The following is a 24,660-nucleotide window of genomic DNA, read 5'->3' on the forward strand; positions in this document are numbered from 1 at the left end:
AAAATTAGAAAGGTCTCTCAGACGGAGTTTCTGGTTATTAAATAACGCGTGCTCTCTCCATCCCTACCCAGTGGGCAGTTCTGGTTTTTCCAAAGGCTTTGGGAGTTCCTGCTTGAACTCAAGGAGTTGGTAGATGCGGGGGGTGAACGAACAAAATTAAAGTCCCCTCCTTAGAACTTCTCACTGGTTTTGATTGTTGTGCAAACGAGTAGAAACGTATAGAATTTCTGTTTGGTTTAAAACAACATTTACACTGCATCTCAGATATCTCCAGTAGAGCGTTTGGACATCAAACACGATCCTCCTTCCATGGGAATTCTAAGTTCTGTAAGTAAAATTATTACAGAAACTGCTTGGTTTTGGAGATACCTGTTTAATTTGTGGAAGCTAGTAGTGTATTCAACCTGTTTGATCAACCCGTATTCTGGGAATCCTTGAGAGAGGCAGCCGAAGTACGCTGTGGTGTGCACGGGCGAGGGAGAGGGCTGGAACGAGCAGCGCTCTGGTCGGAGCGGAAAAGCACGGCGAAACTCGTGCTTTGTGTTGACACGGTGCGTCTTCTCCTCTGAATAAAGAAATGATGCAGACTTGGGGCTGGAGCCACCAGCAGTGCGGTCGGTGGGAATCTTTTCAGTGATGCATTAGTCCCACAGAGGTGTTTACACCCCGGTGCCTCTGTTTTCCTGGAGCGCTGTGGTTGCGGGGTGTGAGAGCGATGCGGCTGCGCCGAGCCGGCAGGTCGCAGGGGTTTGGGTGCAGGCGGCAAAGACGGGGAATGCATCCGGCATGGCGTAGGCAGGATGAATACAGGACACCCCCTCCCCGATTCTCGATTTTTTTTTTATTTTTTTTTTTTTTTTTTTTTTTCCCTTTGGCAGTCCCTACCATCTCTAGTGTATCTCTGTTTGTGTGCCAAAATGATCAAATCAGTAATGATCACTTTCTTGGATGGTTTTTATAGCTTTTCTTGTTTCTTTTCCGTAAGGAGTCCTTCAGGGCTTGTAAAGATCTCATTTCTATTCTTGTGATAGCAGGTGCCTTTGATAATCTCCTTTTCTCCGGTCTTGATTATTCTTTTTCTTTGTTGTTTGTTTCATCCTTTTGGCAATTACATCCTCAATTTTGGATTATCTTAAATTTCTATTGCTGAAATCAAAACACAGTCAGTAACTCTTTCTGCATTTGCTGCTTTATTTTGGTGGGGGCAGCCCGCCCTTTTGGCGTACTAATTGTCCGCATATGGGAATTTATGTAGTCTCTAAACTGCAAGATATTTTTTTTTTTCAGTAAATTATCCGTGTTTGTTTGTAGTCGATCATTTTTTTGTTTAATAGCATTTTCTATTATACAGCATGGCAGTGTCCTAGGCGAAGAGGACTTTCTCCTGATGCTCTAAGGAGTTGTTTTCTTATCTTCCCCGAACGGTGTCCCGTTTTTAGAGGCAGTCCGGTAAGCGTCCTTGTGGCGTGGACCTGTGTCAGGGTTTGGCAGATTCCTTCTGCCTTGTTTGGAAATTTCTCGGGCGCTGAACTGAAGAGAAGTGAACCCGACAGCAAGTTGATGGGGCCAGAGTGGCAACTGGATGCCAGTCCCATCCTGCTGGATCTTTATGCACGTTCTACTGAGGGGCTCCAGTGTCTGAGCTCGGGGGCTTCACAGAAGGAATGGCTTGGCAGAACGCGAATCCCCAGTGGCTCCAAACCAGGGACGATCCGAAATGAGACTTTGGTGCTACGATGTAAAGATTTTAAAAGTTACTATAAGTAAAATCCTTGCAGAACGAGCACAAGGGTTGTATCGGCTGATCAAAGGGTGCTGCCCTCTCCCTTTGGCATCCCCAGCCAGTGACACGCAAGGCAAAGTGAATTTCCAGAAAGCTCTTAAAAAATTAAAAGGGTGTGGTGGGGGGAGGGAAGCCCAAAGAGAAATCCTTAGAGATCACATTTCTTTAATAACGGTTTTTACTGGAAATGAGAAAAACCAGAATGCCCACTAGAAAACCGATGCCCTGGCACGCATTCTGTTCTCCACATTCCCTATTTGAAGATATGGGAGGTTTAGAAATGCTCGATTTATAACCTATTTTGTTTCTTGCATGAAGATCTGTTTGATTTATCTCAGTGTTTGCTAGCTTACAGTTTACAATATTTTTTTAAAAAAACAATTTATTGATTTCTGCCCTTTAGTGTCTTATGGGGCTGTATTTGATCTTCCAGGGTCCTTCATGGGTTTGAAGTCTGTAAGACAGTGAAACCTAAATTCAGAAGGGGGTTTCTGAGATTTTTTTTTTTTAATATAATGTACGTATTTTATATTATTTTTGATTCCTTATTTGCTACTGTACAAATGGGAACAACTTTATTGTTCTTCTGACGTTGTTTGTGGTTAAAATCAGTCCTCTGGGTCTAGTCATTGCTGTTTCTTACTGATATTCCAGCAGGGATACGGAGGAGGAACTCTAAAGACACTTCTGGAGGAGAGGTGCAAGTTAATTCTCAATGGGTTGAGATTTTATGATATCCAAAAAGAATTTTTGGGGACCGCTCGCCTGCAGAAGCGAGAGCAAGTGTGGCACTGCTCCTATGAATTGTAGAAGTGAGGTGCAAACAGGTTCGTTTGGAATGCATGCCGAATGCAAAAATAAGGGCAGGTGGGATTAAGACAGGCGACTTCATGTGCCGGTTGCCCTCTTACCCTTTCCTTCTTTCTCACTGTAATTACTTGAAGATTGCTATAGTCTGGATACAATTTTGTTTTATTTAAATATTGGATGTTTGCTGGGTTAGAATTAAACGCTAAAAACGTAAAAACCCAACACAAAACCTGAAGAAGGTAGGACTGCTTTTCCTAATTACTGGTAATGCCGAAATACTGAGCTCTGGATTTCTAATTTTGTCATCCCTGGTGCGTCGATATCGATCGCTGGAAATCAGGCTGCAAAATTGGCTATTGCAAAATAGACCAGGCTTATGAATTGTGGATATTTGACAATCTGATCCGTGTTAAGATACATTTAGACAGCGGTCCTTTCTCAGGGCGGGAGAAGCAGCCATTCCAGCACCTGAGAAGCTGGGACCGCGGTTTGCAGGTGCTGTACACTGTTCAGTGCCTGCTCTTTTTCTTCAAGTGCTGACTCGATTTCCCCACGCGTAAAGACGAATGCGCAGAGGCTGTTACAAATCTCTCTCTTCCGTTTCAACGTAACTCCCAGCGGGAGCCCTGCCATTCCATAATCCGTAGGCCTGTGGCGCGCAGCCCTGCCGCCGCCTGGCAGGAGGGCGGTGACGGACCCTCGCCTTTGGGCTCTGGGCGCCCAGAGCTTGGCTGCCCCTGCGTCAAGGAGCTGAAACCCGCGTTTGTCAGCAGCGCCCAGTGCGAGCGGTTTGCAGGGGTCCGGGCCGACCTCAGAAGCAGCCTCGCTACCCACGCGATTTCTGAGAGTTGAGCTGTGTGCAGCGCGGGGCGTCCATCGCCTCCCGTCACCCCCCGTGCTGCCCTGTTCGCTTCACCGGGGCGGGTCTGTCTTGCGTCTCTACAGAATTTGTCTTTATTGTTAAACTACAGGTATATTTGCTTAGCACGTTGGGGGTTTATTCGCAGTTGGGACCCCAGTGCCACCACAGTATAAACAATTGTAGTAGACGCTATCGCTATATAAATGATACTTTTTGTTCAGCAGCGTAGAAGTTAGGGTTTTCCAGAGTACTGACATCTGAGAGCTCCTGATCTGCCACATGGCTGTTAGAAAGGAGTAGTTAAACTTCCCTAGTCGTTTGTTCGGTGCTCGCTGGTTTGCCTCTGAAGGAGCGCCAGGCACCTCAGGAGGTGGGGATGTCCTGCTGGGGTTTCCTTGGGTCTCTCTTCAACGTCCAGAAATGGAGACTACCTCTTGCCGCATGCCCTTGCTACCCTATTTAAAATCTTTTTCTTTTGAAAGTATTGGATTGCTCTTTGAATATCAAGGCTTATCACAGACGTTGCTTTAAGGAGGTCTTTCAAGCCTTAATTTACACCTTTGAGTACTTAATACCAAGAGAAACGGCTGCTAGGCCCAGGGTGGATCAAAGTCAAAAACTTAACACGCAGAAGCCCTTTTTTCAAGTAATTGATTGTAATTTTGGTTTGGATTTAGAGAAATCAAACTGTCGAGAAAAATAACTGTGCTGCAATCTATTAAAACGTTTGATTTGCTGCTAGTGTTGAGCTGTTGGAGTAAAACTGGTGTTTCTTTTGCTAATCGGGCAGATTTACTGATTTGCTGTGCTTTTGTTAAAGCATGTAACTTAGCCTTCGTTTATGCAGATTATTTAAGTTTTCATGACTTTACGAAGCTGCAAGGTGGTGAATAGCATGTTTCTTATTTACTGTGTCAAACTGTGTTGAGATGGAAGCGGGTATCTAATGCACAGAATCGTCACTTGTTTTTACTGTTGCAGTGTGCGGGATAAAGAGGGACTATTTATGAATACTTTTGCATTTAAAACTAGGAAACATACTATTTTTTAGGCCATGAAATGATCTGATTTTGTTCTTTAGGATTTCAGAATTAGAGGGGGGTTTCCCTCTTAGAATCAGCTAATAAACTTCTCAGCCTTGACTGTACGAAGTACGTTCAAAGTACTGAAACTAGGTGAATACTAACTAATTGGGGTATTAAAAATATTTTCTATGCCCCTGTAAAAGCTTACCGCTTACCACTTCTGTTAAAAGTTCTTTGTGAACACTATGTCTGTGATTTCCAACAGCTCCATCAGTGGTTTAGCTTTCTTTAAAACTTAATGTTTTTCTTGAACATTTCATTTGTCTGAAAGTATTATAGTGGCTTAAATCAGAATTTGGCATGGGTTGCCAAAATTTGAAATCGAACTTGAAATTAAAATTTGAACTCAATCTTAACAGGTGGTATCTCTCCAGAACCCGCCCCCAGCCCGGGTGGTGCTGGTCCTGCTGCCCCAGGCTCAGCTCAAGCAGCCCCGCGGTGCGGCCTTGCGCTAGCGCGGGGGCCAGCGGTGCCGGCGTAAGGCATTGTGGGGAGCGCGGCGTTAGCGCTTTCCCGAGCGCGCCGCCCTTGTGTGCTTGGGCTTGGGTCAGTCTGAAATAGCAGTTTTAACTGCAGAAGCTGTACATAGTTTGCTACTGGGTCGTACTTTCACCGTCATGACTTCTCAAAGACATGAGAGAAAGGGTCTTGAATTATTTTCGCCTGTTTGCCTCTAGCAATCCATAAGTTACTCTACGGAAAGGGGAAACAGTGATGCGTGGTTTCCCTTAAATTGGGTTTTGAAGGTTTTCCTGTGCCTGAAGGATCTCCCGTGCCACCCGATGCAGCCTTCCCCTCAAGGAGCTCTGATATGAAACGTGGCGTGTATCACGGCACGTGCCCCCTTGCTCTCCAACTCGGCCAGCTGGTTTAGGGCGTCAGTGAGATTTCTGGATTTCTCTTTTTCTCTCAGAGCTGGTTTAATACCAACCAATGTCTTTTAATCTCAACCTTAAAATTATATGATCCAAGACAAACTGTGTCATTGCAAAAGCTTTGTTTTCTTAAGGGAATAATAGCGCACGTACCAAAGATGCTGCAGCGGGGTTCTGTTGTTGTCAAAACGCAGCGAAGGATTTCAATCAGAGTAATAAAAAATATTTTTTATCTTAATTTTTTTTTTAATAGAAAGTTTTGGCAAAGGTGAAAAAATACTCTTAAAAAAGAATAAACAAAAATACTTTTGTGGTGTTCCCACTTCTTCCCTGCTCCCCTGATGCCTCGATCCCCAGCAAGGCAGCGGCATGGGGCAGGAGATGCACCCCGGCTGTGGGGAGCCAGCCTGCGCCGGAGCTGGAGCTCGATGGTTGAAATAATAAGCAGCAGGATTTAAAAGTCATTGTGGGGTATCTGTAGGGTTTGTATTGTAATCCTTCTTAATTCTGAACACTATGAATATTGATATCATAAAAGTGTCTATGCGCTTTATCTTTACCAGAATATTTAAGTTCACCATGCCTCAGTTCTGGCTTTTTGGGTCTCTCTGGCCATGAATAACTCAGCTGCTTATCTCGGGCAGTGCCCACCGTTTTCCTTTGCAAGAGAGCGTTGGAAACGCTCCCGTGCACGTCCAGGCTGCGAGTAGCCACAGCAAAGCCTGTCTGAACCTTGGTAATCCCGTTCATCTGATGGGGCAATGGCAAGGGCAGTGCTGCAGGTGTCTGTTGGGAGGCTTAGGAAATCTCTTTCCTCTAAACTTGATTTGTGTCATTGTTTATTCATAGTTAGCAGTGAAAAATGGTTAATTTGAAAAAAGGAAAAGAAACCCGCGGGAGGGTTTGGGTGGAGTGCCTCAGATGTGACTGCTGAAATGACCTCACCGGGTCAAGTCTTCTGGTAACCAAGGATGAGCAGACTATTTGGATCCTCAGTAGTCTATTCCTGGTATGTTAATCAAAAGAAAAGCTTTAATATTTTGCAGATACGTCTCTCTTTCTACAACGCGTCACACGAGAGGTTTTTATGCGGAGTCTCACGTGTGAAATCAAATTGCCCTGTTGGCAATTCTGTCACGTACTAACAAAAGCAAAAAGCTGAATCCCTAAGTTGCAACTGCAAGCCAAGAAGCAAACCTCCCTCTGCTTACATTTCCCTTCATGTACGTGCATACACCGAGCTCCGTGGCGCCGTGCTGCTAGAATTCACGCCTGTTTCCTTATCGTACCGTTTATGGCCGTACAGTGTGTGCTGGGACGGTGGGACCTTATGCGGGGCTGGGAGCCTCCGTAGATCACTTCCATCCATGCATTACTAACACTTTCCGCTGTTGTTGCTTCTCTGGCATGAAATATTTGCGCTTCGCTGTGGCTGCGTGCCTTCACCCGCGCTCATCTCCGAGGCCACGGGTGGTCTGCGGCTGGCCCGTGGAGCCAGGGGCTTCAAAATTTGGTGAGAGTCTTTGGAATGTGTCGTTTTGAGGACTGGCAATAGTCCAAATCGCTGAAGAATTTTGTAGCGAAGTCTTTACACACTGAAGTAATGAAAACTAACTCTTGATATGCAGGCTAAACTGAATGAATGTAGTTGCATTTTTATTTTTACTACTTTACAGGAGGACGTTGTCACTAGTTTTACCTTTTTGTTCTTAATGAGTTCTGAATCATGCCGTTAAATTATTTAGTTAAAAACGGCACAAGGAAATTATCTTAACTTGACAAAAGAACAAATTGTGCTAATTGCTCTTAAATTTAGCTTGTTTAGCCTACAAATATTGCTAGCAAAATAGCATCTTTTCATTTTTGTGGGAAGCTGGGAGAGTCAGTGTGCCCGTGGGGCGCACACAGCCTGCTGCACGTACGGTCCAAGGGCGTCAAATGAGTCTTCTCTGAAAGGGTGTCAAAATCAGTCTAGTAGCAGTATTCCTGTGGGAATGTGGCAAGTGGATTTATTTCTGGATAAAGTTGGTATAAAAAAAACCTGCTATGCGGTAAATGGGTCAGAAGCGCTAGCATTTGAGACAGTTTTGCGATTCCATGATTTTGCTTGTTCCTTAGGCAGTGATAAGAATGATAAGACACAAGAAAAAAATCTGATAAACGATTGCAGCTGTACAGTGTCATACAACAACAAAAAAATATATATATTGAACCTTGTTTTTATCTGATCTGGTAAACAGTCTCTTCTGAAGCACAGCAGCTTGTAAGCCTAGGTTGTTATTGCTTGTGGGCTGATGGAAGATACATCGTTATTGGGCCGTCGAGAGCTATGCGTTTATTACGTAGTGCTACGAAAGTTCTGCCTATCTGTTAGTGCTAAATACATCATATTGTTCCATTTTAAAATCCTGCCGGTGACTTTGAAAAGCACAGCAGAAAAGCATGCTTAAATGAGGAAAAAAAAAAAAAGGGGGGCAAAGAATAACCCTTGACTAGGTGTGACTAAAATAATATCTAGAGTGTTCTGCCTGGAGATGAACCAGACCCCAATATCTGACATGTCTGACACGGAGGGGAAATACTTTTGCTGGGTGGAGTATTTTTGACAAACATGTTTGTTTGATATTCCGCACCCGAGCGTTTGTCAGTTGTTTCCTTGGTTAACAAGTGTGTGTAGCATGGCCACAAAAGAAAGCAGCAAAACGTACGGGCCTCCAATATGTTCTTCATCAATAAAAAGAACGAAATATCTGTATATTCAAACTGAAAATAAGAGCCACAGGTTTGGGTGGTGGTTTTTAAAAATTTTTTAAATTTAGACATCCATCACTTTTTTTAAAATGGAAACTAGGCTAGACTGTGGATGCTTTAGCAAATCTGTATCCAAGCAGCAAAAAAACTGCAAGGAGGAAGTCAGTTGGGTGATGGTAGCTATCTTGCATATATTAAAACTAAGGTGTGGGTAAATTTTCTCTCTTTCACAAGTTGGAAGGTTAAAGGTTGTTTTTTTTCCCCAAAGACCGAGACTAGAGAACTTGAGCCTTTGTTACTTTCTCCGATCAGTCTAGCAGATCATGCTGATAAATATAAGTTGACTTTTTAAAAACAAAAAGCCCCAAACCCCGCCTTTTCCTGAAGTCCTGAGAGCAGTCGCGGAGAATTCTGCAGGCAGCCGCAGAGGCAGAATTCAGTACGTAAAATTCCCAAATGGTGCAACCCTGTCTTCAGCCTATTCTGGTTTGAGCAGCGAGATTCGCAGGGTGCGCAGCTCAGCCAATTTCAAATTCCTGGTGTGAAGCAATCAAGATAAGAATCAAGAAGTAAAGGAAGAGAAAAGCCCTGTTAGATCAAATGCTATACACTAGATAGATGTCTCCTTAGGCAGAATTACTCCTTCCAGAGTCCTTACTACTCTTGCTTAAAATAACATAGCATAGGCTGTTTCTCATAACTATTCTTCAGCTGCATGATTTTGTTTTGGGGAAGTTTTTCCTGGTTATTTAAAATGTGTTTCCAGCTACACCATCTTCAGTAGATTTAGCTAAAGGCTAGCTCTCTTCTTGCCCTTGACTTTTGCTCCTGTTGCATTGCCACGTCTGTTCTGGTCGGAGGCGTTGTTTACCTGTACCCAAGACCTGGGACGTTAACAGCTTTCCAAGTTATCAGGTAGACTTTCACTGAGATTAAAAAGGCATTTAATGTAGAGGGTAGTAAGTGGTTCCATTTTTGTACTGATTTTTGAAAATGATAAATAACATGCTTGACAAAACTCATTTTTTCTGGGATGCTTTTTGAAGACGGTGAATTTAGTGTCAGCTCTTCAGAAAAGGTTAAGAAAGCTTAAATGCAAGTCATCCTTGATAGCACTGACACATCTTCTACAGTTTGTAGTAGGACATACCTGTTACACAAAACAAGATGCCATTAACCCTGTTTACAGGGAGTTCTGCTGAAGAACAGAAGAGAAAATGAGTGGAAAGGTGAGACACTGAGAAGAGTATTAGTCAGATTACTGTGACGATAAGATTTAGAAGTTAATATCTTCCTGAATTAAAAACTAATATGTAAGAAACTGAATTCTTTTGTAGGTGCCAGCTTTTGCTGATGAGCGCGTATTGGCTGATGCTCTTCCAAAAATAGTCTTGAAATTTAACGGCATTATTTTACCACTTCCATGTCAGATGCTCAATTCCCCATTTCACATTCCTAGATGAACGCTTTTGTAGATGAACACCTCCAATAACAATGTGTTAAGTGGGTTTTTTTGTGTGTGTTTTGTTTTTTGGGGGGGTGGGGGTGGGATGGTGGGGGTGGTTTACTACTGTCCATAGAAGTAGATCTGTATTACTGACCGGCCTATCAAGATGGTAACGCTAGACAGATCAGAAAGGGCAGGAGGGTTGGAAACGCTGCGGGAGACTTCAGTTATTCCCATGCAAAGCGTGCGGTTGTCGTATCAAAATGCGATACAGGGACCAGGTGGCTGTTCTGTGCAGCGACTGCTTAAGGCCCCGAGGGAATGGCAGGGAGATGTGCCAGGGGAGGGTCAGGCTGGGCATTAGGAGAAGGTCCTTCCCCCAGAGGGTGGTGGAGCCCTGGCACAGGCTCCCCAGGGAGGCATCACGGCACCAGCCTGGCGATGTTCCAGAAGCACTTGGCCAAGGCCCTCAGAGCCACGGTGTGAATTTGGGGTTGTCCTGTGCGGGGACAGGAGCTGGACTTGTGGGTCCCTCCCAGCTCAGGGCATTCTGTGATTCTATGATCCTGTGGCATGGGAGCGGGGGATACTGAGGTCTGTGGGGTCACGAGAGCTGTGGAGAGCGGTCAGAGGTTCCGTTTCTTTTACAGGAATGTCAATTAGGAGGCAGCTATATAAAACTGGAAAGAAAGACGCAAGCTATTCTTTTTTCCGAGCAGGGAGCTGACCTGCAAAAGCGCTTACCAGAAGAGGTAGATGCTAAATGTTTATGGGACTGAAAATGTTAATGGAAGGTAATTCTTTTGAGGCTACTAAACACATAGAAACCAAACAAATTGTGCTCTGAAAAGTCCTCCAAGTTGAAAGTAGCTGGAGGTTAGGAGGTTATGTAGGGGACTAGGTCATGTCGGTGCTGTTTTCAGTCTTCCTTTGGATCGCTGCTGGAGAGAGGGTAACGGGCCGGGGAGCCCTTTGGCCTGATCCGGTGTGGGCACTCCTCAGGGCTCATTCCGGTCTCTTGCAGTTTTGTGTGGATAAAATCTTCTATCTTGCATGGAGGAAAATACGAGGTGCTGAGGAACTAACATTAGCAAGTTTTTTTTTTTACTTTTTAAACTGTTTGCAAAGAGGCACAATAGATTATCTGATGATGCTTCCACTTGTTTGTAGGATAAACACCTGCTATGTGTTGCTCTGTACATGTAATACATTAGTTTAAAGGGCTATAAATTGAGCTATATGGCTGCAATGACCGTAGGAAATTCAACAGAAGAGATTTCCAATGAAACAAAACCACCGACTTCACTCATTTTGGCAACAAATTAAGTTTGCTCAGGTTTTTTTGCACCTGTTTGCAGTAAGGAAAAACATTTTCCTACAGTAGGAAAGCCCAACATAATTGAAATGGTAACTAACAAAATGAACAGCATTTTTAGGAAAAGTGGGGGTTTTTGTTTTGGGGTTTCTTTGGTGTTTTTTTTTAATTTCAGAATTTTATTTTCAGAATAGACCATGTAGGAAGTACATAGCTTAATAGTTTGACTGTATACATGTAGATAAGCCTCACTTTACTACTCCTGACAGACTTGAATAAGGGCACTGTTAGGTTGTTATCAGTTAATCATAGCCCAGTGACGGTCTTTATGTGGGACCTCTCTCCTGAGGCTCCATTTCCTGATGCTCATCAAATCCTTTGAATATGCTGTCATTGATGAATCCAACATATTTGTTTTCCTTGATCCTTCTTATGTCCTGTTAAAAAAACAGAAAGTCAAGAACAAGTGGCATGATTAGATTAGTCTAATGCTGCTGTTGATTAATGACTTTAATCCATTTATTTAACAAATGCTCATCTCCTTGGCCGTACTGCTAAAGTAGGTGTTTTGCTGTGTTTATCTGCACCGCTTGGAACAGGCTTCGGTGTCTCTTACGCCGTGTATAAGCCTAATACCGATGCAACTATTTCCTCAGCCAGGCAGTGTGACAGACAGAGTTTCTCGGCTCTGGCATCCGAACGGTTTGAAAAGACAACAGAACAGTGTGTATATATTTCATACAGTTAGTGGCTATGTTATTTCTGCGATGACTCACGTTACCTAGCACATCGTTCCGTGTTTGCTGTGAGCTTTTTGTGCTGGGATCCCCATCGTCGCCCAAGGCACAGGCATCCCTTGGAAGCAGAGGTGTGTTTTGAGGACAGAGCTATAGGGCAGTGCTGTTCCCGTGTTTCTTCCCTTTCAGGGCTGTGTTCCCTTCGTCCCTTGAGCCAGTTCTGTCCTCTTCTGACCCTGCCGCGAGATGCTTCAGCAGCTGAGTGGTAGAAAACTATCAATTTCAAATTTCTTAGGGGAAATGAAGTGGTGAGAGCACCCAACTAGGAGCGGGTAGACTGGGGGGTTCCGAGGCCTCCCCGTGCAGTAGCGGGTAGGACTTGAGGGCAAGACTAAACCAAAGCCTTGAAGTGAGCTATGCCCTGAGCTCTTACGGGCAAGAGACAGCTGGTTTGGGAACGAGTGTGCCGTCCCTCTGCCCTCGGAGCTTTTAGCCCCCGCTGCAGGGATGGCTTAGCTGCTCGCGAAGCAGGAAAGCTTGCCGTGGTAATGAGAGGCACAGTCTTTCCTGTACCCTCGTCTGCAATTTGTCACAGTTCAGTAGCTGCTGTGTTAGAATAAGTTGTCCTTTTAGCAGGGTTGGCTGGATAACCAGCGCATGGACGAGGACAGCCCTCTCCGGGTACGGTTTAACTCCTTGTGAGTCGGAGCCCTTGTATAACGCCCCCAAATTACCCCATTGGAGAAATGATGGGAGGATGGGAAGGGCAGAGGCAGAGGGGTTTGTAGGAAAGATGATGATGTCTGCTGATGGTAGGCTGTGGAGATTTGAAAAAGGGAAAAAACTCTTGTGTGTTGCTTGGTCTTGGGCAGCTTGAACTGCTGTGCTTAATCACAGGGCTTACCTGTATAGAAAGAGCTTAATCTCTAGGTTATTTGTGTGAAAATACGACCAAGACACAGAATTTTTATAGAACGAGTATATTATGCACCAAATGTCACTCAGTTTTGAAACATTCCCGGGGAAATGAGTATTTTTTGGAAAAAATAAATAAATATTCCATGATACATTTAATGGATGATTTCAGGGCAGTCAGTGATACCTTATTTTGGCAGCGTGAGAGGCTTACTTTTTTCTCTGGCTTTGTACAAAATAGTAATAATAATTTTGGGAAGAATCTGCAATGCATTATAAACACTTTATTTTAGGAGAGCTGCATCCCAGGTACATCTGGAGTATACGAGCCCAAGCTCCACCACAAACTTTACTTTTGACCTCTGGTATGACTTTAAATTCTCAGGAAAATATGTTCATACCTATGGATTTTTTAAGTGCTTTTGAGTATTAAAAGTAACTTGTAATTTTGAGGGCTATATTAAAAGAATCCGTGGATCCCAGTTTGTGAGGCTGTGCAATTGCTTTTACACACCCAATATCACAAGTAAGGCGGATTTTTAGAGCGTTTTGGTATACACCTGGTTTTAAACCCGATACTTTGCTGTGAGGGCAAATGTCCTGGAAGGCGCTCCAGCAGAAGGCAGACGGAAGGCAGGCAGCCTTCCTAACACGTTCTCAGATAGGAAGAGAGCCACAACTTCGACAACACAGGGTGTATGCGATGTTCAGGGTCAGCGGCCGCAGCAGGACTTCTTGAGCCTGTTGACGTCAAACTACAAACGCCGTGTCCTGCAGCGGAACCCAAGTCCCACCGCATCGCCTGAACGTCCTCTGCAGCTCGGTAGCTTGGCTCGACAAAAATATAGGTGGAGCTTTTACTTATGAAAGAACGCGACGTTTGACTTCTGTTTGCCCAAAAAAGTAAGGACGATAGCGGTACCGGTGTTGAGGGAAACACAGGCAGGGCTTGAATGGTGGCTACGTTCGTTAGGGTTGAAAATAACTCAATATTGTCATGTCCTCTTGTTATTTTTGGAGGTTTCCTTACTTAAACGTTTTAAGCCCAGTTCCAAATGCGTTGTGTACTTAAAACACGTATCCCGCCTCCCAAAGTACGGCACGTTTGTGACAGGATTTTAATGAATGCAATACATTAAGCTCTCTAAGAAACGTGTACAGTTGTGCTTTTGCCCCACTGTAATGATTTCCGATGCTTGCCATAATCTAGTTTGGCTCTTCTGCAAGGCCACTGTTCATCCCAAAGCAGAGGAATATCTTGTCGTGAATATCTAAAAACACAGGCAAAGCAGGCACTGGTGCAGAAGCAGGGAAAGGGAAAAAGGTGCTTTCCCAGGGAAGCTGGGAAGTTTGAGCTTTGTTCTAGATCCCCAAACTGGAGACCAATCTACAAGTCCCGCTAACCTTGCAACTCTCAGTTCCCTGCAAACACGTCGTCCTCTTGGCAAAAGCAGGTGCCTGCCTCCCTCCGGCTGCGTTGGCCGGCTCGGCACGGTGCCGGCAAGGGTGGTCACTGCGCAGCACGGCTCACTGCCTTTGGCAAGCTGGAGCGGGCTGAATTAGCATCCCGGGAAATATGGCTCTTGAGGAAAGGGAATGGGAAAAATAGATTTTTTTTTTTTTTTTTAAGCGGTGTGTTTTGTTTGTGTCTTGGTTCAGTTTTTTAGGTGCGTATTTGAAATCTGTAGTAAACTTACGGAGGATAACGAAGCAAGCCCTAAACGCTACACATCACATTTCTTTTTTGCGATTTCCGATTTGAGGTGTCTCTGCTGAGAGCGCCCGGTTTGACCAGCTGTTATTCTCAGGCTTTTCCCTGATTAATCTTGCAGCGATGAATTTAAATCTCAGTTCTAGAGTAAAACCACAAAAAATGATTTATCATTATGCTGCTACTATTGTCAATATGTCACTAGTCATCATGTCCACTATTTTCAGAATACAAACACACAACAGAAATGAGAAACTGCCTTGAAGTTACGGAGGTGGGCCCCCATCCTAGGTGCAGCAGCCTGTGAAGGTGGGATTTTGTGACTGCTCTAGACACCATAGTCCCTTCAAGTAACACTCAGCGCTGTGAGCAATAACTATTTCTACTCTTTCCCACTCTAGACTGGATTTAAATTTATTTTCTAGGATCTTCTAACTTGCAGTTTATGCAGACTTGGGTTACTTACTAATTTCATTCGCCTGCCTTGCAAGCGAAATCGCGCGGCGGCAGGGCTCGCCCGGCCTCGTCCCCAGTGGTACCAGCTGATTGGTGTTGCCAGGATTGCTGTGGAGTGTTACGTGTTCTTAATAGAGCTGGCTAAGATGGTTTCCCCTCCATCAATTCAACTTCCTTTCCTTTCAGTGGGCTATAAGCTATCTTCTGTGATTGCCTCAATTTTTGCTGTTTATAGAAATGGGTGTTTAAACTCGTATATAGCTGCTACAATATTCTCTTGCTCTGGTCTGACTCTTCCTATGTTTCTCATTGCACAGGGAATCCACTTTTGAAGAGTGGTTCCTATGTCCAGATGATTTCTTTCCCCAAAAGAGCGTTGTCTGCTTACCCAGTTCTTATTCTTTATCCCTCCAGATACCCTGTTTTGGTTTAATAGTTGGTTCTCAGACATCCATAGACATACAGGTGCTTGGTATAGGAAAGAGTATTTCTGAAGCGTGGAGAGTTGCGCAACTTTTATGCGATATGAATATATATGTTAAGCATTTCTTCTTTGAAACATCCAGAAAATGAGCTTGCGTCAGGTTCTCCCATATTTCTAACATAATAAAGGCCTAAAGGTAGAACAAAGATCAGGAAATAAAGATTTCTCAGTTGACAGAGAAAAGTTATTTCAGACAGATTTTAGGAACAGAGGTGAGTATGTCCCTGGGCAGGTCTCGGATACTTGGAGTGCTCCCTGTTGTAGAACACCCTCGGTGATCCCCCCTCCATCCGAGCACCCCGCAGCGCTGTGCCGCGGCCGTGCTCCTCCCGTGCGGCGCTGGCACACTTTGTGTGTGTTATTTTGTCACGAGGAACCCTATCGCTACCAACTAGTTGCAGGTAATGACGGTTTTTAATGCAGTCTTGTGTGTGGTCCTGATTTTTTATTTTTTTTTTTAATCCCACTCATACGTATTTGTTTCTCTGGAATTTTTTGAGTTGGTATTTATCCCAGTTCAGCCCCTCTGTTAGATCTGAAAAGCTGATGTTATTGTAGAAGTGCTGAATTGTTTTAAAAAAAAAAAATTGCCATACATCACTGTGGAACTGTGATTAAAAGAAATAACTTTGATTTTCTCTGTTTATGTTCCAAGCACAGCAGTGGTAGGATCACCGCTAGTTTTGCATATGCCTATTAACCAAATGAAAAGAAGGATTCAATGGAGTGATTAGTTTTCAATTTAGGCTTTTAAAACTATTGTCTGATGCTTTTTGCAGCCTAGTTACTGAGGGGAATATCCAGGATTTAGATATTTTTAATTCTGTTTTGATTGGGACACTCTTTCCAGATACTGAATCCAGATAAAAGCAGGATACTCAAGGAGAATTTAGAAAAAAAGATGCTGCATCCTTAGAAGGCTTTTGTAATTCACGAAGCACAACATCTAGTGACTTAAATTCGTTGATAAATCTCGAATAGCACCAAAATCTCAGAAAGTAGTGTAAACAGTGCGATCCTAAGAGGATTAGAAGAAAAAGATGAGCGCCCAAGTTCACGTGGAGAGCAGAAGCAATTCAGAGCTCACGCGGAAAACGTTGTTTTAGCCGTAGCACGAACCCAGTGTAATTCCTTGTGTGATGGATGGGTAGGAGAAAATAACGTGAGTGGGGGCGTTTCAAGAATCACAGAATCCCAGGCTGGAAGGGACCTCAGGGATCATCTAGTCCAACCTTTCTAGGCAGAGCCCAGCCTAGACAAGATGGCCCAGCACCCTGCCCAGACGACTCTTGAAGGTGCCCAACGTGGCTGAGCCAACCCCTTTGGGGAGATTATTCCAGTGGTGACTGTCCTCAGTGTGAAAAATGTCCCTCTCGTGTCCAGTCGGAATCTCCCCAAGGGCAACTTGTGTCCATCCCCCCTTGTCCTCTCCATGGGACTCCGTGTAAAAAGGGAGTCTCCATCTCCTTTGTAGCTACCCCTTAAGTGCTGGTACGTGGGGATGAGATCCCCTCTGAGCCTCCTTTTCTCCAGGCTGAACAAACCCAGCTCTCCCAGCCTGCCCTCGTATGGCAGCTTCCCAGTCCTTTGAGCATCTTGGTGGCCCTTCTCTGGACCCCTTCCAGCCTGTCCACATCTTTTTTGTACAGCGGGGACCAGAACTGGACACAGAGAGTACAGAGAGTGTCTCAAGAGTTCACGGCTTCGGGCGTTGCTGCCGCGCTGCGCACCGCAGCGGGTGATCTTTCCGAGGAGGAGACGATGGGTGTCGTGGGGGTACACGGGCATCTTTGTGCAGCCAAAGCTGGTGAGCAGCGGCTGAGAGCAGGGCGGTACACACGCAGCAAAGTCTTATTTATATTTAAGTCCGGGGGAGCAGTATTCAGTCGATGCTGAAGGCGTTGGTCATCGGTCGACCCTCCAGCCCCTCCAAGCTGAAGGATCCAAACACACAAGCATTTGTTTACCAGGTGTGCTTTACCACCTTCAGGGGCATCTGGTGCGTTATTTTTAGGTGTCGCATAGTGTAGCTGTTACTACACCTGGTCACCTGTTTGTATCACCGTAACATGTCGATATGTACAGGGGAGAGGTAGTCTAAAATCAAGAAATTACAGCCGTCGCCTGAATTGTTTCAAGTTATATGCCGAAATGGCAAAATCCAACAGGATAAATTTGGAAAGGAAAAAGCTGCTGATGAAGCGTCTGTACTCGGTACTTGATTCTGAAGAAGGACATTGCAGAGTCTTCTAAATGTTTACGTCTCATTTCAAGCGCTCTTATTTAAAACTGGAGCCTACAACCGATTAACATGAGTGAGGAAGGAAGCAGAGTCAGTAAACCCTTTCGTTTTTTCATTCTCTGCTCTCTGGAGTCTTTGCTTCCAACCTCTTTCCGTGTCACTGCCCTGTTTAGATAGAAAGGGAAGGACAAGAAGCCTCCTCCATGGATCGGACAGAGAAGTTTCCCTCTCTGGCTTCGACAATAAGTACAGCACTCAGAAGATTGCACAAGGGCAAAGGGGTGTTGGAAGGAGGCGGTTTGGGCAGCGTATACTGAAGGCGGCCTTTTTCATTGAAGAAAATGGTTCATGTTTTTGTAATCATCCTTTTATTTATGTTTGTCTTGTTCTTTCCCAAATGGAATAACCCAAACCAAGCATCGTGCTCGGAACAGGACAGCAGAGCCCTCCTCTGCCTTTCTCTGCCCACAGCTTTTGTAACGATTTAGTCCGCTCTCAAAAGAGTGCAAATATTGGGTGGTTGGTGCCTTGTTCTGTCGTTAAGGCAGGCTCTCGTTATAAGCAAGTAATGTTTGCTGGTGGACTCCCAGCGAGGTGGGAAAGCTTTCTCTTCTCTGCTGGTCTGCAACTCTGGCTGTGGAAAAAACAGACCTTCTGAGGAGCTCTGCGTAGGAGACCGCGCTGCTTGAGGAGTGGAGTTTTCCCCAGCCTATTTACATAATTCCTGCAGCACCAGTACAACTAAGCAAGGGAACAAGAGTCTGTTTGTAAATTCTTTCAATTCCCAGCATTCCTGCATTCTTCAGCATCCTCTGCAGCTCCCCGCGCTTGCTGCGGTGAAGGTTTCGCGCTGTGAGGGTTACGTTTCCGTCTGCCGCGGTAGTGCGGCGCGATCTCTAAGAACAAAATAAACCCGACTGCTGCAGCTCGTTTTTCGGCTGGGTCCAAAACCACCTTTATAACAGGGCATTTCCTACTGGCTGAGCTTGAAAATTGCACGTGAGAACTCTGCGTTGATCGTGAGCCCTGAAAACCTTAGTTATTCTTTATACTCGTAGTAACAGTTTTTCAGCGCAGTTTACAGATGCTTCGTAAATAGTTTAATCTAAAAATAGCCAGATAATACTTTTTTTTTTAGTCACCCGTGTCCATCTGTCCCCGTTCCTGCTCTTTGAGTGGGCGATTAGATGATTTCCCAATGAGAAAAGTAGTCTGGCAAGTATTTGTGTGGAGAGCAAGAACTTAGAAATATTAGCGTAAATAAAAGTTGTTTGTCATTAATGAATAGAAGTGGGTGTTACAGTGGACGGGGTTAACACATATGTGGACACCAAAACATGTTTGCTGATGCTTCACTGTTTATTGTTAGATGCATGAAATTATTTGTAAAGAAAATAACTAAAATGTAGGAGAGCGTGGATTTTTTCTTGGGTTATGTTTGTGTTTGGTTTTTGAAGATGTGAAGGATTTCTCTTGAATATTGCACTGGGAAGATTTCCATTATGTACATGTTGTTAAATATTGCCAGCAACTAGTATGAGCTGGGGTTTTTTTTTTTAATTACTGAGGTCACTCCAGGTGTTGGTAACTATCTGGGTGCACGGGCACATCTGTGTACGTAAACAGGGTTGTTTAGTGCAATATGTGTTAGGAAAACAGATTTTTTTTTTTCCTTTTTTTTTTTTTTACTGCTTTTCAGTGGATTTAACCATTTTGGAAGTCAAATGGCTGGAACATTGATTTCTGTCTGGGGCTTTTCAGAGCGTTTAGAATTCGGTAGCTGAGGTTTATCTCCAGAAGAAGTTTGGCATGGGCAGAAGACACTGCAAGCTGCCCTCTTTGCCTCGGTAACTTCCCGAAGCCTTTTCTGGAGAGCTAAGGGCAAACCCAGACACCGGGATTTCTGTACAGAGGTAGATTGGCTTGCGTAGGCTCCCGCTGAAGGGGTGCGACCGTCTCGAGGTCTGACGGTGCCGGTATTCATTCAACAGGCTTGTTTGTTCAAAGGCCCGTGTTTCAGGCTCCCCGCAGGAGCAGTTCGTGTGATGTGGGTAGCGACGGGATATATGCAAAACCCCAGCTCTGCGTGTGCTGCTCGGGGCTGTATACAAATCCCCTCGAGCCGAGCAGGCTGCAAGAGCCGCAAAGGCCCGTACTTAATAAAGTTTTATTGTGTTAACGCCACCCCTGTTTTCAAAATAATAATATTTCCGATTTTGTCTCTTTTTTCCCTTCTCAGCATCACCCTTCTGTGGCAAGAGGCACCTGAAAGGAAAACTTCTGCATATCAATGCACTGCCAATGGTAAGTACCTTTTTAACTGACTAAAGGCGGCATGGTTCCTTCCTGCAGACCGACCGTAAGCCGTCTTGTATGGCAAATAGTATTTTTAGAACAACTATTTCTTAGTACACAAGTGGATTATTTTAATATATTTTTAAGAAACATCCAGACCATTATTCTGTTTGATAAAAATATTAAAATTGTATCTGGATTTTCTCCCGTGGAAAGTAGGGCAGCGTTTTAGCTTTGAAGCGAGAAGTGCGACTTGACAATAACACAGCTCATCCTGTCGGTAACTGGTTTTGCTTCCTCTTTTGGCCAAAAGCCTGTTTGGGGCGAGCTGTAGCGGAGCCGAGTGCTCTCTTGCCCCTCCTTGGGTGCTCTCTGCAGTTCGTTTCAGTACTAACAGCTTCTCCTATATTAAAAAAAAACAACCCAAAAAGAAAATCTATGCAGTGTCAGGTGTGTTTTGCTTCAGCACATCTGACAACGTAAGACTAGTGAAGTTAAAATCTTAGCTCCTGCAGGAAGGGGCTTGGTTGATGCGATCTTCTTCTTCCACCTCTGGAATATTGCTTGATGTTACAGACTACTGGAAGTTCGTATTTGCAGACCGTCTGTATGGTAGTTGTGCAGATGGAAGGCAAAGGTTAGGTCTGAAGAGAAGGACTGGAACTTAACTGCTCCAGCTTTGATCAAGTGAGCGGTTTTGGTGTCTTGTGTTGTCGCAGTTGAGGTGTACTGCGGGAGTGGTAATTGCAGCCTGAGCCTTGAGAAATAAACGCGTGAAGCGGCAGCCTGCGTTTTGTATTTCAGGCATCTCTAGGTCATTGTGCTCTGTACAGAAGTTACAGGGATAGTCTTTCTACCCACTAGCGTTGAAAACTCAGTTTGGGATCTGAGAGCTGAGCTGGGTTCCTTTGGTTTGCGTGTGGGCATGGACGTAAAGAATATGTAATTAAATTATAGCCTCGCTTACACCTTTGCAACTCCCGTCGTTGTGAGCAAAATGGCACTCCAAGAGAGTTTGCTTGGATGGAACTGCTTCACTTTGAAGCGCCGTAAGTAATTCTGTTGACTTTCGAAGATATTGAGGACTGAAACGTAACGCAGAATGTATTTGGCACTAAGTAAAGCAAATCTAATCCTGAAATCAGATGATCTGCACCAAGTGTGTGCGTCATATAATAGCCTGATGGTTAGGCTCAGAGTTGATACGTGTAAAGTTTATATTGATTTGGGATGAATTTCAGCTGGTGGGAACAGATTTGTTGAGTGAGAAGGCATGGTTTTTCACCTGGTCGCTTAGCCTGGTATTGTAACTTCCCAAAACTGAAGCTAGCAGCGCTCTCAGCCTTCTCCGTTATTGCTGAATTTTCATTGTTGTTGTTTTGAGCTTTCTCCAACAAAAAGCTACTCTGATTTCTATTTTGTATTAGTTGAGCGTGTTTTTCGTTACGATTTAAAATACAGGTCTGTATTACTGCTTCTCTTAAAAACATGACTCATGCCATATTAACCTTGTCCTTATACTTCATAAAATTTTAAAATACCGAGAGCCTGTACTTGAAATGTTACTGCATTTTGTCCTAATTTTCCCCCTACAAATTACATTAGAAATTCAGAATTGCAGAGTCTCAAGGGCATGCTACTTGTTACAGTGATCATAAAACAAACTCAACTGTTACTCGTAGTGAAGTGAAATATTCCCCACTCTTTTCTTTAAGGGCTGCTTTTGTGCTATAAGTTGTTGTTTTTTATTATTCTAGAGATTTCTCAACAATTACTCATCTCTTAATTAACTTTGAAACAGTTTGAATGTAGATTTAAGAGACAAGCTACACACATACTTCACCATCCCAAAAGTAATCATAACTTAATCTGGTTTATAGTAAAAAAGACTTTCATAGGTTTTTATTACGTTGCTTTTCCCTCTGACGTTTGTAAGGCAAAGCATGGGCCAGAGGCTGACCTGAAAGAAGCAGTTTGTATTCTTCCCCCAACCGGGACGCGGTTTGACTCAGCTACCCATGTTCAATACATATATTTGAATCAGAAATTAATTTCTCATTCCCTTGAGAAATGATACTAGCAATTCTGATCAGTCTTGTCATCACGATTGTCAGTTCCATTTCTCAGTACTTAAAAAAAAAAGTAAAACACAAGTTACACATCCTCTTTTGTTCTTTCTTTGCTTTTCTATTTTAAAGGTAATTAAAAGATGCTTTTTTTTTGCATCACACCTGTGTTAACTGATAACTAAACAGAGTAAAGTATCAATTACTCCTTAAAAACACATTGTAATTGTGGCATTTAAAAAAAAAAAATAAAAATGTTTATACTGTGAGGTAGCCTGCCGACAGAGATCATGGCTGTGTTCAGGTGGTGTAAGTTCTCCTTCCCATTCTTCCAGTCAACTGTAATGTTCCTCAGGGTCTCAAAGGAAAGATGCAAAGACTTAACAAAAAAGGCCTGTTAAGTGAAGGAAAACTGGTGTATAATGCTACTTTTTCTAGGATTTCAAAGATTCATTTAGGGGCTGGTAACGGGGTACTTAATTGATGGTCGCAAGGATTAATGAATGTGTTGGAAATAAAAAGCGAAAGTCCTGGACCTTTGGCTTAAGTGAAAGATCAGGCCAGGTTTTCCACAAAGGCTTTAGCAAATTAATTTTCTTGTTATGCGATGGAGCAGGTAGCTTACCTGAGAGAGATTTTCCATTGGACCTCGTAAGGCTTCTCTTGCAAGTTTTAGAAGCAAACGAGTTTGCTTTTCTGTCTTCTGCAAGTCATTGAAGCCGGCCTGCATGTGTGTGTGTGTGTGTGCATAAACATGTGTAGCTCTACAAGGGTGTGCCGGTGTGTGCATGGATCCATATACGTCTGCATGTATATCTACGTATATAAAAAGGAGTGTGCAAAACCCAGGAGCTTGCGGAAAGCTGGGAAGTATCCGTTTGTGACTGTCGTACAACAGCTTGCTGTGATGGGGTTAATTTTGCAGAAAGTAACCAAAAAGGGCTGTGGAGGAATTGAGCAAGATGGGCAACAGGGTGGCCTTGTGAGAGGCACCCTGAAAACCGCTGTGCCGGGGTTCTTGGCTCCATCTCTTACTGCATGGTTTGATGAAGATCAACAGGCTGAGCAGTTGGAAAGGACTCCTGCAGAAGAGAATAGAGGTTGTTATCATTTATTACAAGCTGACACAGGCAAAGTCTGAGGATGGCCAGCGAGCACAAAGTTACTTGGGCTCCAGTGAAGCTGGGTCGTCAACAGCTAAGCCACGTCCTCGTAGTCTCTTGAGGGAAGTACGAAGTAGGTGTGTTAAACCCATTCTTTTCAATGCCATCTACTTCTGGGTGAATATATCACACCGTGTTTTGAAGGTGTAACACACCCATTATGTGTGACGCCAACTGGTCTTAAATATAAGAGACTTGTAGCTCTGCAGGAGCCAAGTCTCTCGGGCCAAGAGATTCCATGGGTGCAGCACTTCGCCGTGATTATCTACCCAGCAGATTTAGCCCAGGATTTAGCGGCAGGAGTGGTTGGAGGAGCTGGGGAGGATGAAGTCGTCACTCCAAAGGAAAAGGCCTTCAGTGAAGGGATTGGAAGCTGTCTGCAAAAGCTTCCTCAAGACTGCAGCAAGGCTTTTTCTTCGAACCCCTTTGTGGTGGCTTCTGTAGCATCGTCCTGTGCCCTTATCACTGCCTGGAAGACAGCTGAAGGAATAAGTGAATATAACTACTAGCCTGTGGTTCCACAACAGCTAAACCCATCTAAATGCTGATCTACCTGCCAGGTTAATCTTCTGCTAGTCCATTATGTTAAAATGGTTCCACGCAGAGGAAGACGAGCAGGGGAGAGGGCAGGAGCCTGCACCCAGAGCTGGAGGACTTGGGTTTGGGTGGACGCCCTGCCTCCGCCCGTGCCTGCCGAGGACGGCGTGAGGTCCATGCCGCCTGCGCCAGGGTTTGCACTGGATTTGCAAAATCGATATTGTTGCAATGGGAGCCAAACGCCATCTCACAGCTATAAGTATGTACGAAAGAACTTCTGCGGGTGGGCCGACCTTTGAAAGACGGCAAACTCAAGAGTTTATGAAACTTGGAAGTATTTAAGATGTTGGCCAAAATGAATAGTTGCTTCAAAATAACAAATACATATGCACGTGTGTGCATGGATCTTCAAGTGTAGGAATAGTTCTTTTGAGATACAAATAAGGAGTACTCGCGTGCATAAAGCTGACCGAGCTTGAAAGCACTTTCAGTGGTAGGGCCTAGAAGTGCTCATCTAATTTATCGTTGAAGATGTTGGTTGTACAGTTTATGGAGTACAGCTTGAAAAGGAAAAAAAAAAAAAATTCTACTCGTTTCTGCAATAGTCTAAGTGACAACATGAAATTTTTTTACTGTTCTGCACCTTCTGAAACCAGTGGATGCTATTATGAGTGAAGGAAGGTGAAGTGCAATGTATTTGTCTGATAATTGGTTACGGCTGAACAACTATATTTCAGAGTGTTCATCCATAAGTTGTATTTATTAGATCAGCATGGATTAGCTGATCTAGTGGCATATGAGTTGAAGAGGAAGCGCTAATAAAGTGATACAGAAGCAAAATTGTGTGGTGTGGTAGGATTCATACTGCGGTGAGCATTAGAAAATGTACATGCTATTGCTTTCCGATCCATTTTTGGAAGGGCTTTAAATTTTCTGTTTCTTTACAGAAAGCAAGTTAAACACAAAAGTAAGATCCCTTTCTGATTCAGTGGGAAAACACCTCTTGCCTTCTTTTTCTGCCGCTAGTTAAGTTCACTACTGAATGAATCAACTGAAAGGGAAATGACTGTCCTTAAAAATTTTAAGAAGTGGTGGCTCTATTTTGAAGAAGCATTTGTCAGAGAAC

At 44.0% G+C, this 24,660-nt stretch overlaps 1 protein-coding gene across 4 annotated transcripts in view; it reads left to right on the forward strand.

Annotated features, from left to right (window-relative positions):
* TBL1XR1 (TBL1X/Y related 1) overlaps positions 1-24,660 on the forward strand; it is a 115,657-nt gene that overhangs the window by 32,563 nt on the left and 58,434 nt on the right. For all 4 annotated transcript variants that reach the window (XM_075098443.1, XM_075098444.1, XM_075098447.1 and 1 more), the window contains exon 2: positions 19,713-19,777. The gene's annotated coding sequence lies outside the window, so the exon portion shown is untranslated. The remainder of the gene's footprint in view (positions 1-19,712; positions 19,778-24,660) is intronic.

The sequence above is a fragment of the Phalacrocorax aristotelis genome, chromosome 7, assembly GCF_949628215.1.
Source record: "Phalacrocorax aristotelis chromosome 7, bGulAri2.1, whole genome shotgun sequence".
Lineage (NCBI taxonomy): Eukaryota > Metazoa > Chordata > Aves > Suliformes > Phalacrocoracidae > Phalacrocorax > Phalacrocorax aristotelis.